We start from the raw sequence: 22,210 nt of genomic DNA, 5'->3' as shown, positions 1-22,210 counted from the left end.
CCTTTCATTTGTGACAAAAATCCCAGGTTCATGAACTTAAAGCATTCTCTTTAGAGAGATATCTCAAGGAAATATATTTATGCAAATAAAATAGTACTTTTTAAATTTTAACTTTTCTTATTATTTGATTAAAACTTGGCATTGTCATTTAATATCAAGAACTCACTAGAAAATAGTAAAGCCCTTGATAACAATTTCACTTATTAATCATCATTGCTGTAATGTAATTGTATATCTTAACTTTATTATAGCATTTATAGAAACCCAGTTAAGCTGATACTAATTTGGTTTAGGATTGTGAACCTCCTTCTTGCATTTCCAAGGATGAGAACAGAGGATAAGAGAAAAGTACACCCAAGAGAACCACAGAGTACAAAGCCTCATTGCAAGATACTTAATTCCATCACATAGCTTACTTTGTGGATTTGCAGGGGGGAAAATATATGCGTATATATACGTACCTGGGTGTACATATTTAAAAAATCATATCTTATATTCAAATACATTACTTAATATGCAAAGATCATTACTATTACGTTTATTTACCTTCCTAATAAATCTTTAAGATAGAACAAATAAATATTATTAGCTCTATTTTACAGAAGACTGGGATACAGAAAAATTAATTTATTTGTTCAAGGTCATACAGCTAGTGAATTCCAGTCTTGATGTTGACATGAAGCTATGTCACCTGACTCACAGCCTTGGAATCTTTATAAGAGTGAATTGACTTTCAAAGAGCTCCAGTGTTTTCCTTGAGCTTAATTTTAGAGGATGTCTTTTTCCTCTTCAAATATACTGGACATGTTCTATTGCTTTAGGGAAATTTAAGAATGATGAACACTTAATTTCTGACCAGAGTAGATATGAAGAGACTTCAAGAACAACAACAACAAAAATGTCTTTCACATAACATGTACTTAATGTACCCTGCTTTCATAAATGAAGCCATTAACAAACTCATTTCTACCATTGGCTGGGATTGTAGGCAAAAATCACTGGTTCCTTCCCACTTAAAATTTTCTGTTTCAAAAGTAACTTTCCCAAAAATGAAGAAATTAAATATTAGGAAGATTTCCATGACCACAGCTGATAATAGTAAGTGCCCCTTTTGTTAATTTATCCAGCATTTACAGTCTATGCAGTTGACTCTTGAACAGCATGGGTGTGAACAGCACAGGTCCAATTACACACATTTTTTATGAATACAGCATAGTACTGTAAATGAATTTCTCTTACTTGTGATTTTATTAGTAACATTTTCTTTCTCTTGCTTACCTTATTATAAGAATATAGTACATACAAAATATGTGTTGACTGTTAATGATATCAGTAAAGCTTTCAGTCAATAGTAGATTATTACTGTTTTTGTATACCTATCTTGGAATAGGGCTTTTTCTCTACATCTCCCCGTAAAATTTAAGTTTTTTGAGAGTAGGATCACGCATTAATTCACAGTAAAATATAAATAAACTATGATGTATATACTCTTCTTGATATGTGGGAAAAGGATTGATTGATAGCATTTTGTTACTAATGCCTTTGTCAAAGTGTAATCCTTAGATCATGTAAGTCATAAGCACCTAGTGTTTGTTAAACATGTAGCACCAGACTTCTGAATCAGAATCTCTCCATGGATTCTAGAATCTCTATGGAGGTCCTGGAATGTGAGTCTGGTACACACTAGAGTTTGAAAATCAGTGGACTAGGGGATAAGGGTGGGGGCACAAGAAGCTACAAATACAGACACAGAATGGCTTACAGTTAGGGCCGACTAAGAAAAGGCAATGCACCAAAACCAAACTGCTCATCTCTAAACTTTGCCTGACTGCTTCTCAATTTCCTGCTCTGCAGGTTCATAGCACAAGTCATTTCTCACCAAAGATTATTAACTTTCCTTATGTGATGAGATTTCACTGGAAATGTGAAATTGTTCTGCCAGAAACATTATCAGTGGGTTCTGAAGAAGCCAGGCCAGACAGCCTGCTGGCTGAATGGCCATGTGGACAGTTATAACTGGGTTCCCCATGGGCTCAAGAAAGTGCTGTAGGTTGGGTGGTCTCTGTGAACAGTAGTTCAAGGAGTAGAACAGAAAACACTGAATGTAATTTAATATAGCACACAGTCCCAACTCTGACAAGGCTCAGGTCTGATCCGTGTGAAGATCGAATTACCTCTCCGTCCACAGAGGGACACCCCTCCCCACAAGCACCATTGGCAGAGTCTGTGGGAAAACTTACTAGCAGCTGTGCTACCTTATCTAGTCAAAGGAAAGAAAGAGGTCATCAGATTCCAGGGCTGCCAGTTGTTAAACCTTTATAAGAACCACAAGGAGGAGGGAGAAAGGCCTAGAGGGTTTTAAGGAATAGATACACAGAAATAGTTCTAATTCCTTTGAGAACATAATCTAGGATTTATTTTCTGAAATAAAAATCTGGAAGGAAAAATAAACACACATTAAACTATTAATGACCAAATATCACATTGGGATTTGACTATATTTTCCTTCTTATACTAATGTTATGGAGCCAAAGCCAAAATACTCAGAAAGACTAATTGCAAATGAAATTGAGACTGATAAGCATTTGATTAACTTCTATCATATTTATTTAATACATTATATTGGGCTGCTTTAGTAAAAAATAAATAAATAAAATATAAATCTCTTAATCTAACAAAGAAAACACTGGACATTAAATGGACCTATGAAAAAGTCTTGGCATCACAAAACAATCCACTCATAAGATCTTCAAAACCAAATTAGCACTGGCCTAGATAGTGATAAATCTCATATGTAGAATGTTAACTGAAGCTAAAACAAATCACACTTTGAAGTGACTATTTTGTTTTCAACTTTCCCTATGAAAGCCTGAAACTAAAACCTCAAATTCTCAACTATTGTGTCCCAAAGTTACTATAGGTTTTCTAGAAGTCAGCATACTTCATGAGGCACTGGAAGTGAATAATGTCACTCAGCTTGCCCACGGTCTCCACGTTGATCCCTCTACAACCTTGAGACCAACGCCGTTTTACTGTTATCTTACTTGTGTTTACCCCTATCTTAAAGCTTAAGCTTCTCAGGTCAAGGACCCTGTCTTTGGTAGTTTATACTTTCTGAAGCAATATACTCCTCTGTAAATAATTGTGTTTGATCATCACGAGCCACTTCAATTGGATTTTCCCATAAAAGAGAAAGTTCTTTAAAGGGTACTTTATAGTTAAAACATAACAGAACACTTTTTGAGCCTTTTTCTATGAGACCTATCAATACATATACGAGCTGAGAAGCTCAAGGCACAGCAAAGCTAAAGTCACAATCAAGGAAGGCTTAAGTGTCTCTCAGAGCCTGAACTGTGGTCATAGTTCTGCTGGCAGAACCCTCCAAATTAGGTGAAAGTGATAAATCTGTTAATTATTGTATTTTGTTTATTTGAGACCAAATAACTTGTTTTGTTTTTTTTTTTCAGTGAAATGACTATTATTTGTGATATTAAAGATACAGCTAGGGGCGCCTGGGTGGCTCAGTTGGTTAAGTGACTGCCTTCGGCTCAGGTCATGATCCCAGGGTCCTGGGATGGAGCCCCGCATCAGGCTTCCTGCTCCGTGGGAAGCCTGCTTCTCCCTCTCCCAGTCCCCCTGCTTGTGTTCCCTCTCTCGCTGTCTCTCTCTCTGTCAAATAAATAAATAAAATCTTTAAAAAAAGAAAAAATAAATAAAGATACAGCTAGACTTTGTTCACTATTAGAGGTATTATCATAGGACATATTAGATGAATTTCACTTTCTCTTTCTCTAGCATGTGTTTATGTTGTGATTTCAAACTTAGTGGCATCAGAATCCTTAAGAAACATTTTAAAGGAGTTAAAATTAAAATAACAGCCAGATGTCAGAGCTCTGTCTACCGACTGGTGGGGTCTGGGAATCCATATATGATCACAGCCCTAGAGATGAGTCTGATTTCTGATGCTCTGCTGAGTTGGAGGTCCCTACCAGATGCCCAAAGAGTGGATCCCCATGAGGTGCTTCCCTATACCTCTTCAAAGTACCTGGTATGCAAAAGTAGGGTCTGGAGCCCCATTCTCAGAATTCACATGCTCCTTCAACTCATCAGCACATAGTTAGTTACCTTATATTAGAAGATTATAACAGCCCTGAGACCTAGCTACACAAATAACTAAAATTTTCTTATAGCTTTGGAGACAGTTGGGAAGTTGATAAAGATGTGTGTCATTGGCGTACCCTTGATTGTCCAAAAAAAAAAAATCACTTAGGAAGCTTTATAAAAATAATGAGGCCTGATCTCTATCCCAAGAGATTTTGGTTTAACTGGTCTAAAGGAGGCCCTGGCATCAGTATGTTTAAAAAGCTCCCCAGGTGATTCTAACGTCTAGCCAAGTTTGAGACCCACTGGAAATGATGAAATGATAATTCTACAAAGAGTATCAATGAGGTATTTATATAACCAGTTACATTGCCTAAATTTTTGATATCTGTCTCACAACAATATTTTGAGGTAAGTAGTAAAATTCTCATTAAGCAGATGAAGAAGGAGAAAATGTGCTAGAACCTTCCTACTCAAAGCGTAGTCCATGTATCAGCAACACAAGCATCACCTGGAAGCTTGTTCGAAATGCAGAATACCAGGGCTCCAGCCAGGTTTTCTGAGTCAGAATCTAGTATTTTAACAGGATTCCCCAGTGATTTATATACACATTAAAGTTTGAAAGTCCCACTGCTCTAGGAAGGATTCATACCCATGAGGCTTCTCATGGAAGTGAATAACCCTCCCCTGCACACTGCCTGCCTGGCATATGAAACTCGTACCTCTTAGTTCCAGTAGGAAGACTTTCCTCATGTGAGCATACCTGAAATGGGGCTATATCATCTGAACTCCTCACCTTGGGTCTTTTTAGTCAGAATAGCTACATCTTACTTAATAAACATCATGTACGTTGGAGCATTTAAAACAAGAATGGACTCCTCCATAAGAGATTGACTTTTGTCAGATGTCCTGAACTAATGGCTTTTGTATTACTGACTTTGATCTTTGACTACATGTCTGATACTTCAACCGTTGTTTGAACCCTCAGCTTCTGGCCTTGACCCTGTCTCTCCCTAAATCTCAGCAGAGCAAAGGATAAAAGGATCTTAATTTCCACATACAGATGAAGTACTTTTGTTAGGTAGTATTAATTCACTCATTGCTCACTAACACTGCACTGGGCTTTGTGATCCAAAGATGAATAGAACAGGATTCCTGATTGTAACTAATTAATAAATCAATGGAAGAGACAGACAATAATAGATCAGTACAGCATGTGTGACAAATGAGAATACCATATGCTAGCGAAGGCATGATAAGATACACTCTTTGTACGCTGCTTGTTTGAGTATGTTACCGCAACCTTCCTGCAAGCAATCTGGTAAGATGTATTAAAAGCCTTAAATGCTCTTGAATTTGAATAGTTTATACATGACACACTAAGGAACCCTTGCATAAAGTTTAGTAAGGAGGATGGGACCCGATTTACGTTTGGGGACGTTTACTTTGGCTTAATGTAGGGAATGGATTAGAAGGGTGCAAGACTGGAAGCAGGAGTTTAAGTAACAGGCTGTTGTAACAACCCAACATTTTTCTAATCTAAGAAAAGATGAACACCTGAAAGAGGGCCAGGCTTATGTCTGGCTTCTTTGAACGTAATATGTTCCTAGTCTTACCTCAGAAGTACCTTTACTAGGAAATAATCAGAGATGGATTATCACAAGCAAAGCTTACAATGGTGTTTACTGTTGTGATGTTTGTGATAGTGAAAAACAAAACAAAACAAAAATACCTAAATACCCAATATCCAAGTTATCCTTAAACAAATCATGATATAATAATTTTACAGAATATATAATCATTAAAATAGTATTTATGAAAAATTTAAATGAAGCGGAAGTAGGCATATGATATAATGTAACATCAGGCAAAATCCTGTGATCAAAATTATCCAAACATTTTAGTATGGTCTACAAATTCGCTCAAACTCCAATCTCTACCTAACTTATGCCCATGATACTTCCACTGTACCAAAATGCTGGTTATTCTCTAAACATAGCATATTCTATCACCATCCCATGCTATTGAATAGGCTACATTTGTTTTTGGTTTTTGTTTTTGTTGTTTACAAAAGTACTTTTTTTCCTTTACAATTCTGAGGTATCCATAACCACTTCCACTCTTCTGTCCCAAGGACAGTTCAGGTCCCTGGAGATCATCTTTTAAATTAATTAGTTAATGATCTATTTAATTATCCCCTAAGAATACGAGCATGAGTTGTAACTTACTTTCCCTCAGCTTAGCTCTGGTGGGTACATTCTACCACAAAACTTATAACTGTATACTTTCCATGCTCATCTCCAATTTCTCATTCAAAGCCTCTTCTTCATGAAGATTAATTACCTGACAGGAATGAAAGACTTCTTAGAGGAGCCAGACCTTTTCCTTTTGAAAATTTGAAAGCCACCAAACAGCACAGAATCTATCTTAAATATGCTATTCTGACTTCTTGAGAGATTGAATAAAAATGTTCAGACATAAGTTGGTAAATAGATATGTTGATAAAGTAGAGGAACAATTTTTTTGGCAAACAGCTTCATGATAAATAAAAATTTTATTATTAAAAATCCTGTGTGGGGCGCCTGGGTAACTTAGTCAGTTAAGCGGCTGCCTTCGACTCAGGTCATGATCCCAGGGTCCAGGGATCAAACCCTGCATCAGGCTCACTGCTCAGCAGGGAGTCTGCTTCTCCCTCCCCCTGCTCTAGTGCTCTTGCTTGCTCTCGCTCTCTCTCTCTCAAATAAATAAATAAAATCTTAAAAAAATATTGTGCAGAAGAAATTTCTTTCTTATTAGAAGAACAAAAATTTTAAGGGCCCTCGATGGAGACTAGACTTCAGAAGTTGGATATTAGGGGAAAATGCAATCTTAAGAGAGAAAACAACTTAAAGGAAGGTCTGAAACTGGGATATTGCCAAGCATGTTTGTGGAAAGACAGTGGTGGGGAAATTAGATGAAGTCTATAAAGGGTCAAATTTTGGTGTTTGATGCCCATGTTGAAGTATTAAAACTCTATTTTTCATATTCTAGGAATTCATTGAAGATTTTTGTATATAGGCAATGACATGATTATATCTGTATATTGTAATGATAACTGAAAGTATGTGAGACGTTTAGCAGGTAATAAAACCCGGGATCTGATAGTTCCTAAGTTGATGTCTTCTGCCCAACCTTTCACGTGACTCTAGACCCATAAACTGATCTGCTACAGGGCAGTCTCATTACACTCTTACACCAAACTCATCATACCTGAAATAGAGTTTATCAAAGTTACTTGTCTTTCCCATGAACTAAACCGTGCATGAATAGCTAAACATACACATGTAATTTAAAAAAAAAAATTCTTAAGATGTCAATTTTCCTAAATAACTAGAATTAGAGGATCCAGAGTACTCTACTAGGGCTCTTATGTCCTTGGAATTTAGAACAGTTGAAGATGAGGGATATCACTTGCCAGTAGCTATAGGGCTTAGGTGTAAGGAGAAAAATACAGAAGGCCATGTCTTGAGGTGAACCTCATTTGATTCGGACAGACTCTCCATCCAAGTCAACCTTGTAAAGGGCTAATCAGAAAGGGATAATCTGGAAAAGAAGGGAAAACAAACGAGGGCAAGAGGATTTGAAGCAGAGTAGGAAGAATGACCTGGGGCAAATAAAGAGGAAGGCTCTAAGGATGACTGTGGAAACTCTCCATAGAGGACTTTCACCCATAGAGCATGGCTAGCACACATGTCCAAATCTCTGTCCTTGCTTGCAGTGTGTTATTCTTTCATCCCCAGTTATTTCCCTGCTTCATTCTATTTCAGCTTATTCTCGCTTTGCTTTCCCTGTCGTATTTGTGACATCTCAATATATAGGACTTTAAGTTTGAGCTTTCCTTCCACTGATATTGGTTTCTGATTTGTGGTACACACAACTAAGAGTTTTCTAGATCAAAAACCAATATGGAAATGAGGTGGTGTTCTAGTACACGTAGGAGGGCTAAGCCATGCCCTGAACCTTTGTCTTCTTGGCTGGGGCCAGGCATCCTCTAAGCCTTTCTCAAATTCTCTTCTGAGCAAATATCCTTTGCAATCAGGCATTCCCTGGGTCATACTACAAACCACTGACCACTCAGACTTTCAGCACTGAATTCTGCAGAAGATAAGAGCTGTGATACTCTACCATCCACATGCCAAGAGTTGCAGTAAATATTAGGGACTCTGTCTTCCAGGAGTTACCCAACAACAACATATGTCATTACAATGTGGTATAATAAGTACAATAGATAGATAGATAGATATAGATACACATACACACACATATATATTGCATTAATATTTTTTTAAAGCTGCATCATGAATTGAGTTCTCAGTCTTGCACATGAGCAGTCACTTCTCCCTAGGATAGCCATATTTGGTTCCAGTGTGGGACCAGTGCCTCAGTGCATATGTATACTTACACACCAATGAGTGACCTAATTCCTATTTAACTTAAGCATTTTCATTTGGTGAGTAAATTAGAGCTCTGTTATACTAGCAGTAGATGGATACACTGAACTGTAAATTATGCATTGGTTTCTTTCTTTCTTTCTCTTCTTTCTTTCTTTCTTTCTTTCTTTCTTTCCTTCTTTCTTTCTTTCTTTCTTTCTTTCTTTCTTTCTTTCTTTCTTTCTTTCTTTCTTTCTTTCTTTCTTTCTTTCTTTTTTGTCTCCAGATTTTCACCACTTATTGAACTCACACTCTTATAAATATGAAAGGGAAAGAATTATTTCCCTAGGAGAGAAAAAAAAATGCTAAAATCAAGAAAACTTCATACAATCCATATAAAATGGCTGGTTGTAAGGACTTTTGTGATTCCGATGCTTCCATTAGCAGTCCCTCACTCCGCACCAAAGAGATCCTATGAAGTTAGAGCTATGGCACTTCCATTGACACTTGGTTAGGAAGAAGTTGATTCTTTTTTCTTTCCTTTGTGATATGAGTGTTTAAGGCCTTGGTTTGCATTTAGAGCGACTGTGGGTCTTCCAAAATCAGCTCTTCATATTTAGTGAAAAGTAAAGCATATATTGTAATAATATTATTACCACTGCCTAAGTCATCTTTATGTAGTGTTTGACAAATAACAAACTGGTTCTCTAATATTATGTTATTTGATTATTACAGTAGCCCTGTAAAATGAATAGAGCTGATCTTTTTATTCCCGTTTTGCTTAGAAGAAAGTCTGGCTTGCTAAAGGCCACACACCTGACAAAATCCACAACTGGCAAAATCCAGATCTAGGATTTTCAGACAGATGTATTACTATCCATATTTGGAAGTTTGAGAATTCTTGTATTGTTCAAGAACATTTTTCCCATTTACGGTGTATGAGTCTTCTCCAAGTTCCACATGTCTTTTATTTCCTAGGTTTGTAAGAGGGACAATAACCTACATACTGAGGTTTTCTTACAAGAGAAATATTATTTCAATGCATTGTTCTAAAGAGCTCTATTCTGATTCTGAAGAGAAATAAAACATGCCTTATTTTTACTTTCTTAATAAAGTACTTACAGGAAATGGGAAAACAGACAAAACAAAAACACATCCAAAATAAAGAAAACTTCCGTATTTTTTTCTGAAATATTATATCTTGACAGACAACATAGGTCTGTGGATGAAGCCTGAGTTTAGAAGTTAGTTATACTGCCAGACCCAATTCCTCCCACCTTGTTCCAATTTTTCCTTTTACCAGGAGCTCTCATCACCTTCTCAGATAGCAAAAATTTATACTTTAATTATTTTGACTTATTGTCTTTCCCCTCCAATTTGAATGTAAGTTCCAAGTGGGCAGGGATCTCTCTTTCACACTTTGTGAACACTAGCCTAGTGTCTGGCATATACTAGGAACACAGTAGTTTGCTGATTGAATGAATGAAGACATGCCTCGGTTGGAATTCTCACCTTACCATTACCAGTAGCAGAAATTTAGGAATTTTATTTAACCTTTCTGAGTATGTGTGTGGTGAAATATATATAACATTTACCATTTTAACCATTTTTAAGTGTACAGTTCTGTGATATTAAGTACATTCACATTGTTTTACAACTATCCCCACCATCTACCTCCAGAACTTCTTTGACTTTCCCAACTGAAACTCTATACCTGTTAAACAACTCATTCCCTTCTCCTCTCAGCCCCTGGCAAACATGGGTCTACTTTTTGTCACTCTGAATTAACTCATATTAATAGAATCATACAGTATTTATATTTTTGTGACTGGCTTATTTCACCTAGCATACTGTCCTCAACATTCATCCATGTTATAGCTTGTGTCAGAATTTCTTTTGTTTTTTTTTTTTTAAAGCTTACTCATATTCCACTGTATGTATATACCACATTTTGTTTACCCATTCCTCTGTTGATAGATATTTGGGTTGCATCCACCTTTGGCTATTATGAATAATGTTGTTATAAACATGAGTATACAAGTATCTGTTTGAGTGTCTGTTTTTAATTATTTTGGCTATGTACTCCAAAGTAGAGTTGCTGGATCATATGATAATTCTATTTTTAATTTTTTAAGAAACCACTATACCATTTTACAAAGTGGCCGCACCATTTTCATTCCCACCAGCAATGAACAAGAGTTCTGATTTCTCTACATCCTTGCTAATACTTGTTAGTTATTTTCTTTTTGGTTTGTTTGTTTGTTTTTAATACTAGCCATCTTAATAAATATGAAGGAAATCTTTCTGAATTTAATAGCTTCATCTACACAGTGAGGATATACACAGAGACTTATTGACTAACAATTCTAGCTCAGAGTGTGTGTTAACCGAAAGGAGAATTTCTTTTGTTTACTGCTATATTTAGGAAGAAAATTTCCACATAAATATGAGAGTCACTTCCACTTTTCCTGTTACTATCTAAAATTCACTCAGAGTGGCATAGACATAAATCAGACATATCATACAGGAAAAAATAGAAAGTCTTATTTTTAATTTTTTCTCTTTTCACCCATGAAAGAGACTACTACTGCCTGGATCCAATAGAAAGAGTCCCAGTAATTACAAACTGAGACATAACTTTAGTGATTTATATTTTCTTTTAGTGAGAAAGACTTGTGAGTAAAATTAAAGAACTTAGGACAATCTGATTCATGTATGAAAATACTACCCTTTTACTAAAATATCGTATTATTTCAGCTGATCAAATTGTTGATTCACACATTTTAAAAAAATCACTGAAATTGGTTACCTGATTCAGTTAACTATTATTTGATTGATTTCACCATCTTGTTATTTAAGAAAAGTTATGATTCTCTCTGTCCCTCTGGAGATTCATGCTTGGCCTAGATATAATAAACAAAATTTTTGGTGCTTAAGGAACTTTATTCAACTTAACTCATTTTAATTCAGCAGAAGTTTATCAAACAGATGTCATGTACAAAGCATATATGGAAAACAAAAAAGATTCAACATGTACTTTTAAGAGCTTGTGATCCAGATGAGTAAATTGGATAATTATTATTTTAACAGTTAATAAAATACTGAGAGGATTAAATCAATATGGCAGGATGAATATATATTTCTATCTCTTCATATGCCTAAGTTATCATAAAAGAAAAGAAAAATAATATCTACTTATATGTCTAACTATATCTATACCTATATCTACCCATGAATATAGTATGAAAGGGAATATAATAATCTTTAACAATTTCAAAATACTTAAAAGAGAATTGGATCAATATGGAGAAAGGAATACATAAATCTAGCTGCTATTTTGCCTAAAATGTCACAAAATAATATCACTATATCTAAAAATATCTATATTTAAAATAATAAATCTAGTTATTCTTGAAAATAGGAAAGAAATCTGTAAGTAGTTATATAATTTGAAGTATTTCTACCCCAAATCACTAAAGAACTTATCATAAACATAACTAGAAGCCATACTCTAGTAGACAGGGTTACTTGAATAAAAAATTTTCAGAAAACAAAAGAATTACCAATAATTTCAGGAGAGCCAAAACCAAGAAACTTCATGAAAGCAAACAACTAATAACCGTAAAAAGAGAACAACAACAAAAAAGAGATGGATAAAATAAATAAAACAAACTTTTAAAAGTATCCTCAGTTCTTTGAGAATTCGGTATCCACAAAAAAGGAAACAGACTTTGTAGAAATGAAAGCTAAGGAAGCTGAAGTGTTTTTAAAAAAGCTCTGTAGATGGATTGAGTAGAGAATGGGCACAACTAGACAGTAAATCCATGAGCTGAGAATGGAGCCAAGGAAATCTCCCAGAACACAACACTAAAGAACAAAGAAATGGAAAGAATAAGAGAAAAGTTAATAAACGAGGAAAACAAATTCCAACATCCATTTATTAAGAGCTCCAGAAAGGGGCACCAGGGTGGCTCAGTTGGTTGACTCTTGATCTCATCTCAGGTCTCAATCTCATGGGAGTTCAGGCCCCACAAGGGGCTCTGTGCTGGGCATGGAGCCTACTTAAAAAAACAAAAAAAGAGCTCCAACAAGAACAGAGAAGCTGGCATGGGAGAAATGACAAAGAAATCACATAAATTACAGAAGAAAATGTTGGATCTAATGGCACAACTGAAAGAACTTATGGAGTACCAAGTAAGATGAATAAAAATAGAAATATACCTAGGCCACCATGCTGAGGTTCCAGAATTCCAAAGATAAAAAGAAAAATCCTATAGGATTTTAGAGTGAAAAAAATAGGCTATTAACAAAAATGGACAAGAATCATCTAGGCAACACTGCGAGCCAGAAGATAATGAAGCTATCTTTAATGTTATCACTAAAACACTTGTTTTAAACCTAAAATACTAATATTAAATACTAATAATTTAAACCTAAAAAACTAATATTCAAACTGGAGATAAAATAATGATATTTTCAGGTATCCAATGATTCAGGAAGTTTACCACCCACAGTTGTTCTCTAAAAAACCACTCCTAAGTATAACACAGGAAAGAGAAGCCCAAGAAGTGGGAAATATTAGGCCATCAGAAAACGTGGTGAGCAAAGAAACCAATAATCCTAGTTAAGTTTAAATATCTGTTGAAGCATAATGTAAAAAATCAAAGATCAAATTTTTGGAACTAAAATCTCTGGTGATTTCAACATAACATTGGTAGAGGGCTGGGAGTATGAGCATGGGAGAGGGAGTCAATTTATAATGTCCTCAGTTTCTTACCTTTTTACAGAGATTATATAAATTCAACTAAATGAATATATATGGATATATAGATATGATTATATGAAAATTATGATAAATGATAAAATTATATAATATCTCTAAGCAAAAACAGAAGTAAAGTTCAACATAAGTTAAGACTTTATGAATTATTAATATTAAAAACAAATTAGTTGTATAAATTGCCAAAATCACTAGCAAAAAAAAAAAATCACGTGGCAAAAACACATAATCCATTTAATAAAAGAGAGGGAAAGAGAAAGCACAGTAATTTAACAAGTAAGTGCAAACACATGATTAATTACAAACATGTACATGTACAAAATAAACATGTACAAAATAGAATTATATATACTCATTTAGGCTTGTGGAATTCAACACCCAAGGAATAATAAGCAAAAATTGAATTTAATTGATAGGTCTCAAATACCTAAAACATATGGAGCCTTATTCTTTGCACTATAGAATGGTATGTTATCACACATAAGTGCTGTGTTTGCTATCTAGCCGGTGATAAAAGAAAAAGTTTTAAAAGGCAATTTCATGGATAAGACTGCTCTAGTGTACAATACAAAATTAGAAACATTGAGCAAAGTGTCAGTAAAGATATTGAGGAGGATTTAGTCCATAGTATCAAACTCATTATAATAGGAACTCTATTAATTGATTGGCTTATCAGATATTATCATCAGTAATCCTATAGCTGTTCTCAAATATTTATCAATGATGTTCCATTGTGAAGCTCCAAATAAAATGAGAGAAAATACAAATTTCCATATAAATCATTGCTACTAGATACAGAATAAAAGAAAAACTTTTTGACAGAAATTGCTAAGTGGTTATATTGATATCATCTAGACCCTTGCTGACATGGCACAACTCACTCTTCAAGGTCACGACCTGCACTTTTTATTCTATGAGTATTTCTTGATTAAAAGAAAGCATTGTCCTGACATCCTTACTTAGTCCTGCCTTTCCAAATAATATAATAGTAAATAACGACTGCACCTTACTTCAGTAAGTTCTAAGAACATGAAATGGTGGAGGGGTCACTCCAAAGGGTAGTGCTATGGACTGAATTGTGTCTCCTCAATATTTTTGTATGTTGAAGCCCTCAGTTTCAATGTGATGTACCTGGAGGTGGGGCCTTAAGAAGATATTGGGTTGATGAGGTCATGAGGCTCTCATGATGAGATTAGGTATCTTTATAAGGAGAGACATACGAGAACTTCCATTCTCTCCCCTGTGTCTTTCTGTCTCTCTTTCTCTCTCTCTCTCTCTCTCTCTCCCTCTCCCCCCCTCTCATCAAAGAAAGGCCATGTGAATACACAGGTGAGATGGTGGTTGTCTCCAAGGCAGGTAGAGGAATTTCATCAAACCCAACCATTTTGGTACCCTGATCTTAGACTTTCAGCCTCTAGAGCTGTGAGAAAATAAATTTCTGTTGTTTAAGTCACCCTGTATATGATATTTTGTTATGGCATCTTGTGCTAAGACAGGTAGTATCATAAACCAGTAAAGGATGAGCAAAATGTTCTGGGGCAACTGACTTTTTGTATATAAGGATGAACTTATATAGATATACACTCATATATCAAATATATTTTATAATTCATCAGATACCAGTAAAAGCCCAGTAGGATAGTGTCAGATAATACCAGTACAGGTCTTTAAATGCTAAGTTCTTTGGTAAACTTCTGGATTGGTCTGATCACATGGGATAGTATAGATCCCTTGTCATATACTAGAACTTCATAAACTACTCTGGCCAAATTCCTAGGAAATCCTTTCACCCAGGTTTCTGTATGAGACCCTAGAAATGACTCACTTAACCCTCAGTAAAAATATAGCTCCAAGAAACTGTTACCAACATTCTTTCTTTTTCTAGTTTTCACACAAATAAAAAAGAGACAAAGTCCCAGAGATGCAGCAAGTCCATTAATTTTGCTTCTGTGGTCAACCGAATAGAATGGGATCTTCCTGACAGAGGGTACCTTCTATACCATTCAGTCCTCAGTCATCCTGCTCTCCTCACCCTTGGAAATAAACTTTTAAACCTAGATGCCTATGACTGAGAAATATGCCCTTTTTACTTAAATCTTTGCTATACTTCTTATCCTCATTTTCCATCTCTTCTCATTTTTCCATGGTTCTATATTTAATAATCCTCATAGTATTTCTCTTCTTTCTTACCCATGATCTGTCTATATATTTTTTTCTTTTTTCCAATCCATTTTAACTAACCTAGTTTTTTGGCTTAACATTTTTTTCTTTCTTTTCATCCACAAATATCAAAGTGTCTTGCACTGTTAGAAAAAAATGTAAGTGGTTTCATCCCATTCTTACTATAAATGACCTACTTCTTTTTCCATCACTCCAATAATGCCCACTTCAGTCCTCTAGCTGCCATGATCCACAAAGCTTCAAATGTTTCTTGGAGTTGAACTAACTAAGATGACCTGCCCTACCTAGCTAGAGCAAGATTAAAGACCAGGAGCAGAGCAGGATGAATAACCAGTTGAGGCTGACAGAAGGGGGACATGCCCCTCATCATGGAAAGTGTGTCTACTAGGGTACCAGAGAAGACACAGATAGATGGTGCTGTTCCATTCCCACTGCCACTGTCCTAAAGCCCACATCCCTTCTGTACCCAATAAAGTTGTGTGACTTGAGAATATTCTTCATAGAAATGATAATTTGGCTTAAAAACATTTCCTAAATATGTACACTTTACCATGAACAGCTTAGTTGCAATAACATTGATGAAAAAAATAGCTCAGAATATCTGTAGTCTCTTGGTCTGGGACTTAATCTAAAATGAAGAAAAAATTAAACTTTTAAAGCTCTTATTCTTACCAAAACTCAAAAACTTCATGTTTAACATCCGGAATCTCCTGACAGACTGTATAAGACTTTGGTTGCTGGTACATAAGAAGCACTCAATAATTAATTTAGCTATTGTTCTTAAGAACATCTCAGTCACTTCCTTTAAATCTACACTGAGTGAGTCCCCCAGGCATCATTTGGTAATTCTGCTCAGTTATTTGAATTTACATATTCTTCAATACTCACATTAAAGATGTTAGCAGCTTTCCAGAAGTCAAACAACATAAAAGCAAATGTCCTGCAACATGGTTTTGTGACCCTGAAGACAGAGAAATCTGGAATCAGAAATTCTGGTGTTTTATTTTAAGTTAAAAAAAAAAAGAAGAAGTTGTGCCCATTCATCAAGCATTTTTATTCCTTAATTTCAGCATTTATAAAATGTGAAAAATAGAGGCTGGCCAAATTGAGAAACTATGAAGCATGAGCTTTAAATTATGAACACTGGTCATTTATACATAGATTTTGTTATTCTTTAAAATTAAAATCATAGTAGCTGATTTAATCCTTACATTATGACATGTTGCTGGGTAGTTATGCTCCTAGGTAGTTATGCATAAATAATACATTAATCTGTTAACATTGCTTTTATAATACTGTATCACAATTTAGCTTTTTGTTAATATTTGGAGGCACTGCGTGGATTTAAGATGGCAGACATTTGAAACCATTTTCCACTACCTACCAAATAACACGAGCTCAAGTAACTTACTTAACCCTTCTGTCTACCTCAGTTCCCTCATTGCAAAATGGAGAAATGGCTAAATCTCCTCATTGAATTGTGGTAAGAACTAAATTATATAATATACGTAAAGCAACTAGAATAGTGGCAGGCACCATAGTAAATACCTAAAATTGTTAGCTTGAAATTAAAATGTATTTATTTCTCATTTGTTATTTTTTCATTCTTTATTTTTTTATTTAGTCACATAATTTACACACAAGAAAATGGGTTAAGGCACAGTGGTTTGGGAATGTACTTGAAAACAAAAGTGAGTTCTTTTGGTCATTTCCATGATCCATGACTGCCTCTTCCTGGGCACCACTTGTTTGGGTTCCGTCCATCCTGTCTTCTCCAAAGAGATTCATTGAGAGTATACTCTGGGCTCAGTGTTGCAGGATCAAGTATTTGAGGACAGGAGGGCTCAAGGTAGCAGATTCTTGGAATCCCTGAAATTTGAGTCTATCAATTTCTTTCCACAGATGGTCTGCAAATTTAAACATGCTGAGAAAACAGAAGGAAAAGCACAGAGATCTGGGATGGAGAAAATAGAATAGAGAATATAGGAAAAATAGGCTTAGAATTAAGGCAGCATTACTTAAAGCTAAAGTTAAGAAGAGGAAAAGAAAAATAAGAAAAAGAAAGGGCCTTACCAGCCCTGGCATCTTTTGGATACTTCCGATCAACCAGCATCCAAGCATTGTCAGACTAAGCAAATTCAGATTTATGGCTCGGTGCTGGAGAGTATGTGTTATCCTTCCCGTACTTTAGTTCTCCAGTCATTTTTCAGTAATCAGCTTACTCAATACACTGTAACACCTTCTCTGGGCTAAGCCTTCATTGTATTAAACATTGGGACCAGGAAAATAGAGAGGTGGTTACCAAGATGAAAAAAGACATGATTGTTGACCTCAAAGAGTTTGTAGTCTGGTGGAAGAAACTGAAAAAGGCTCAGAAACATTACAATAGAGCCCTGAGTTAATGAATATAAGTACTAGGGGCTCAGGGAAAGAGGAATGATGAGTTCTGCCTGGAGAGTCAGGGACATTTTCACAGAGGATTTAACACTTGAGTAAGTCCCTAAGGACAACTAGGTACTCCCCAGCCTGAAACAAATTGTATTTTGTAGAGCATGAGGCATGCAGAAGCATAATGTGTTTGGGAAGTAGTTATTCACTGTGGCTGTAGTAGAGGGAGTATGGGTGGAGGCAGAGACGTAGAGGAAAAGATGGGGGTAGTTGAGAAATCATGTGCCCAAATAGGTTTAATATGTCTCTTTCATCTTCTATTCCTCCCCCCTCCCCAGCCTCCCTAGTATGACTAAATGAGTGATGCTTGGAAGTTTCTGTTTCTGGTTCTGGGGAAGGCAGTGAATCCATTCAACTCTGAGAAAAATGGCCCTGAGTGACCTGAGCATCTGGAAGGGCCATTTTCAGTCTTAAAGCTGGGACAGTTGAGTGGCTAGTAGTGTCAGCAAGTGACTCAGCTGGATTGGGTCTGTTATTAAATTTTATCATGTCACAGCCAATAGTATCAGTAAAACATAAAGCATTACTTAGAAATTATTGTCAGATGGAATTTCTGTAGTTGCTTTGTTGAAAATATCCATCTATGCTGCATTGGTATAGATAGCCAGCCCTGTATGTGTGTGTGTGTGTGTGTGTGTGTGTGTGTGTGTGTGTGTGTGCGCGCGCCCATGTGTGCATGTTGTATATGTTAGTTTTTATAGCCTGTAGTCCCTAGGAGTCCTAAAGAATAAGCATGCCCTTTTAATATTCTTATTTGCTCACATATCTGTATTTTCAGGACAAGGGTACAATAGGGGCTTTTTGTGCCCATGTAAGTGTCATAACAAGGATGAGGGGGACCAGGAGATGCTGAGAGTCTAATGAGACATGACCAGTTGTTTCTTCTCTGGTGACAAAAGTATAACAAGGGCTCAGCTTTTCTCTAGCCAATCCTCTTCCCAGCCCAGGCCTTTAGGTATGGTTGACACAAATACTCCTTTCTCTTGTGTGTTCTAGTCTAGATTGTGCAAAATCCCTCAATCTGGCAGAAAAAGGCAATTCAACCCAGAAAATTCTTTGCCCATATTTTCCTGGGACTCTCCCCAGTAACACTTCCTGGAAATTCTGCCTGCCAAGGCTATATGAGAACACTGAATAGCTCAGCAGAGAAGGAAACTGATATGAAAAGTGGACAGGGAGTTGCCAAGGAGGTCTCTCTTGAATATAAGCATAAAAACGTAAAAAGGCACAATTAACTAACTGGTTTCCTAACATATTAAGAAATAACTCAATCTCTCGCTACCTAAAATCATGTTAAAATAAGAGAAAAAAATTAACACATTAATTTGTACTATATGAGGTGCGTATTAAGTCTACTGGATGGTGATGTGCCACAAAATAAACTTCCCATAATTCAATATGATTTGCTCTTAAGGTATCAGAAACTAAACCTGAATACACTTTCTGTTGGCATCTTATAAAAAGTTCTTACAGAATCTTAGTCTAATAGTTCAGCACCAGCAGCACCAATTTTGTGCAGTTCTCCTGAAAGCTTTCAGCAGTAAATCTCTAAAAATGTCCACTTAAGCAGTAGAGGTCATAAATACTTTGCAAGAGCAATAAAATAGAACAGAATTTTGGAAGTTATAATTTTAGTGGATATAACTGCACTATAAAAGAAAGGCCTCTGGGACCCAGAATAAATGCAAAACTCTGTCTAAGTGAACCGCAGTGCTAACCCATCTGCAAGTGGTAAATTATCCCCAGTCCCAGGTGTGGTGCATTATCCTAAGGGTGTCCAGTGATTAAAGGTAAGAACGTGGCTAAAATCCAAGGGAGCACTGAACATTAATGACGGCTGGAAATTGTCGACAATTTCTCTGGAAGTTTGATTTGGTCCTATTTGCTCACATTAGCCTGGTCCAAAGTTCAGCGGAGAGCCTATGATCAGTACAGATACTCCAGTGGAAGAGGCCCAGAGGGTGAAAAGAAGACTTTGGCTCTTCATTTGCCCCAGAAGGAGTTCACACAGATGAAAGTAGGACCATAATCCTATTACCTATAAGCTCTTTAAGCAGCAACAAAGAACAGACACTTACTGAGGCCTTTGTCCTAAAATTCAAATGATAATTGCAAAGCAACATAAAAATTTCACTACATTTGTTCTCTTTCTGGTACATCACTTTCAATAGTACACATTTACATACATGTTCTTTTACAGTTAAATCTGTGTTAGGGTCTTAGAAACTCCCAAAAGGTCAAGGATATGTTTAATTGATTTCCCAAGCTCTTCCCCTATCACACACACCCATATGCATATAAAGAACATTGTGCATTGCTGAATACAAGTGACTATTTCATGATTACATTCATAATTTTTTATAATGTTTGGGTTCAAAAAGTCCCCATTTTTTATACTTTTCCACCAAGTTCTTGAATTGCCCCTTATGCTCCAATATAGTTTTGACCAGTACAATATAGAAAACTGATGAGTACAATATCGAATGAAGGTGGCAAGGATAAGAAAGTTACATCTGAAGAGCAGATGAAGAAAATTTTCATGCAAGGAAGTCCAAGCTTCCAATTTTTAATCAGCATTTGATTGTGGCCTATTATAAATGCCAAATCACTTTGCAATATTGTGCTATGTCTTCACAGCTTAAAATAGTCACTGTGAAATAGTCATCCCACCCCATTTCCCCATCTGAAAATAATAACACATTGTACCTTTTGCTGTTGCTTCTAATTTTTGGGCTTTTATGATTGTGTAACTGAAATGTCATCCTCCTGCATCTAAGGGTCACCTTCTAGTTTATTTGGAAAATAAAAGAACAAGTGGGTTTGTCCCATGTCAACTCCTGAGTCATCGGCTTGGCAGCTGTTGTCTATATCATGTGCTCCTCTCAGCCTTGCTTTCTGCATGGCCTTTGGTCACTGTTCTGTTCACTGCTGTTTACCACCTGGAACTTGGGTCTTCGTTGGTGGTATGGTGCCGATTCCAGAGGGCCACACTTTCCAACATTAATCTGTCGCTTTGCTCCCATTAATACCTCACCACAAAGTTTATGGCTGTTAAGGATTTTGCTGCAGGTTTGGGGATTGTTCCAAGTAAAACTCTCTAGTTCTCTCTCAAAAAAAAAAAAAAAAAAAAAAAATTGGCTGATATCTATGTAGATTGGTTTTACCCATGGCTTTTAATCTGGGCACTTCTGGGCTGCAATAATCATCCCACAAAGCATTTCCCAAAGCCTTAGATAGGGAGTCCAAAGTAAGATCAGGACAACAGTTAAGTGGGAGTCGCATTTGCAAGGAGGAGGGCCCACAGAACATAGTCTATGGTGACTTCTGCAGTCTGGTTACCATTCAGGCCTTGCAGCCGGTGTGAAGTGAAACCAGCGCAGGCTACTGGGTGGACCTGTGTTGTTTCTGCATACCTAGTATCACTATCCTTAATCTTGTAATGGTGTCTTGACTTTCCTTGGGGATCGACCTCCACCCACTTTCATTCCATGTGGTTTAGGTGGGGCTAGCCCAACCCCTGGAATCAGAGGTGAGCTCATGACCCAGATCTGGACAATTGGTATTGTGGTCTGGCCATGATTGATTAATTACTCTTTGCTCTAATCAAAGTAATCCTAGGAATTTTTCTGTAGCAACTCAGAAAGACGTTTTGTTTTGGGGAGTTTTTTCTAAGAGTTCTAGCAGAGAGGATGAAGTAAGTCTGAGCTTCCATCAGGCACCATAAAATCATAAAAACAAGGCCAATCAAGGGGAAAGCAGCACAGAGATATAAAGATAGATTGGTTCTAATCATGGCATTTGAGATTCTTGGATCCAGACATGATTAAAGTTGGTAGTGCTGGAATTTTTGGTATGGAAACCAAGATTTTTGTTTTAACTTAAGCCAATTTGAGTTGATTCCCTGTCACAATCCAAAGGTTCTTGAATAATATATTGTTGAATTTTTCCTATGGCACCAGGTCTCCCATGGATACCATAATAAACACACACACACATTTATCCCTCCCAAAGATAAACAATAATTTAAAAAATATTGCAGTCTAAAGCCACACTAAAAGAGAGAAGCACTTTTTTTGGGTGAATATAATAAAATCTATACAGATAGCTTTGTGAACAATAACTATAATGCTTTATATTATTATGTACAAAGTTTTAATTTCCATCTCTTGTTTCTAGACAATAATCCTAAATCTTAGTGAAGCAAAAGAAAACAACTCCATTAGATTTCCATGACAAGTAACAAAACTACATATTTCATTAGTTATATAAACATCTGGAATTGAAATTAAAA

General features: G+C 36.1%; 1 long non-coding RNA gene across 2 annotated transcripts in view; it reads right to left on the bottom strand.

Annotated features, from left to right (window-relative positions):
• The window catches only part of LOC113928051, a 58,823-nt gene extending 42,391 nt beyond the window's left edge, over positions 1-16,432 (bottom strand). For both annotated transcript variants that reach the window (XR_003521764.2, XR_003521763.1), the window contains exons 1-2: positions 16,360-16,432; positions 11,320-11,413 (exon numbers count right to left, since the gene is read on the bottom strand). This is a non-coding gene — a long non-coding RNA (uncharacterized LOC113928051). The remainder of the gene's footprint in view (positions 1-11,319; positions 11,414-16,359) is intronic.
• Positions 16,433-22,210: the final 5,778 nt, after the last annotated feature.

The sequence above is a fragment of the Zalophus californianus genome, chromosome 7, assembly GCF_009762305.2.
Source record: "Zalophus californianus isolate mZalCal1 chromosome 7, mZalCal1.pri.v2, whole genome shotgun sequence".
NCBI classification, from domain to species: Eukaryota; Metazoa; Chordata; class Mammalia; order Carnivora; family Otariidae; genus Zalophus; species Zalophus californianus.
Note: the sequence above shows the minus strand (reverse complement) of the source record. Positions and strands in the feature narration are given on the sequence as shown.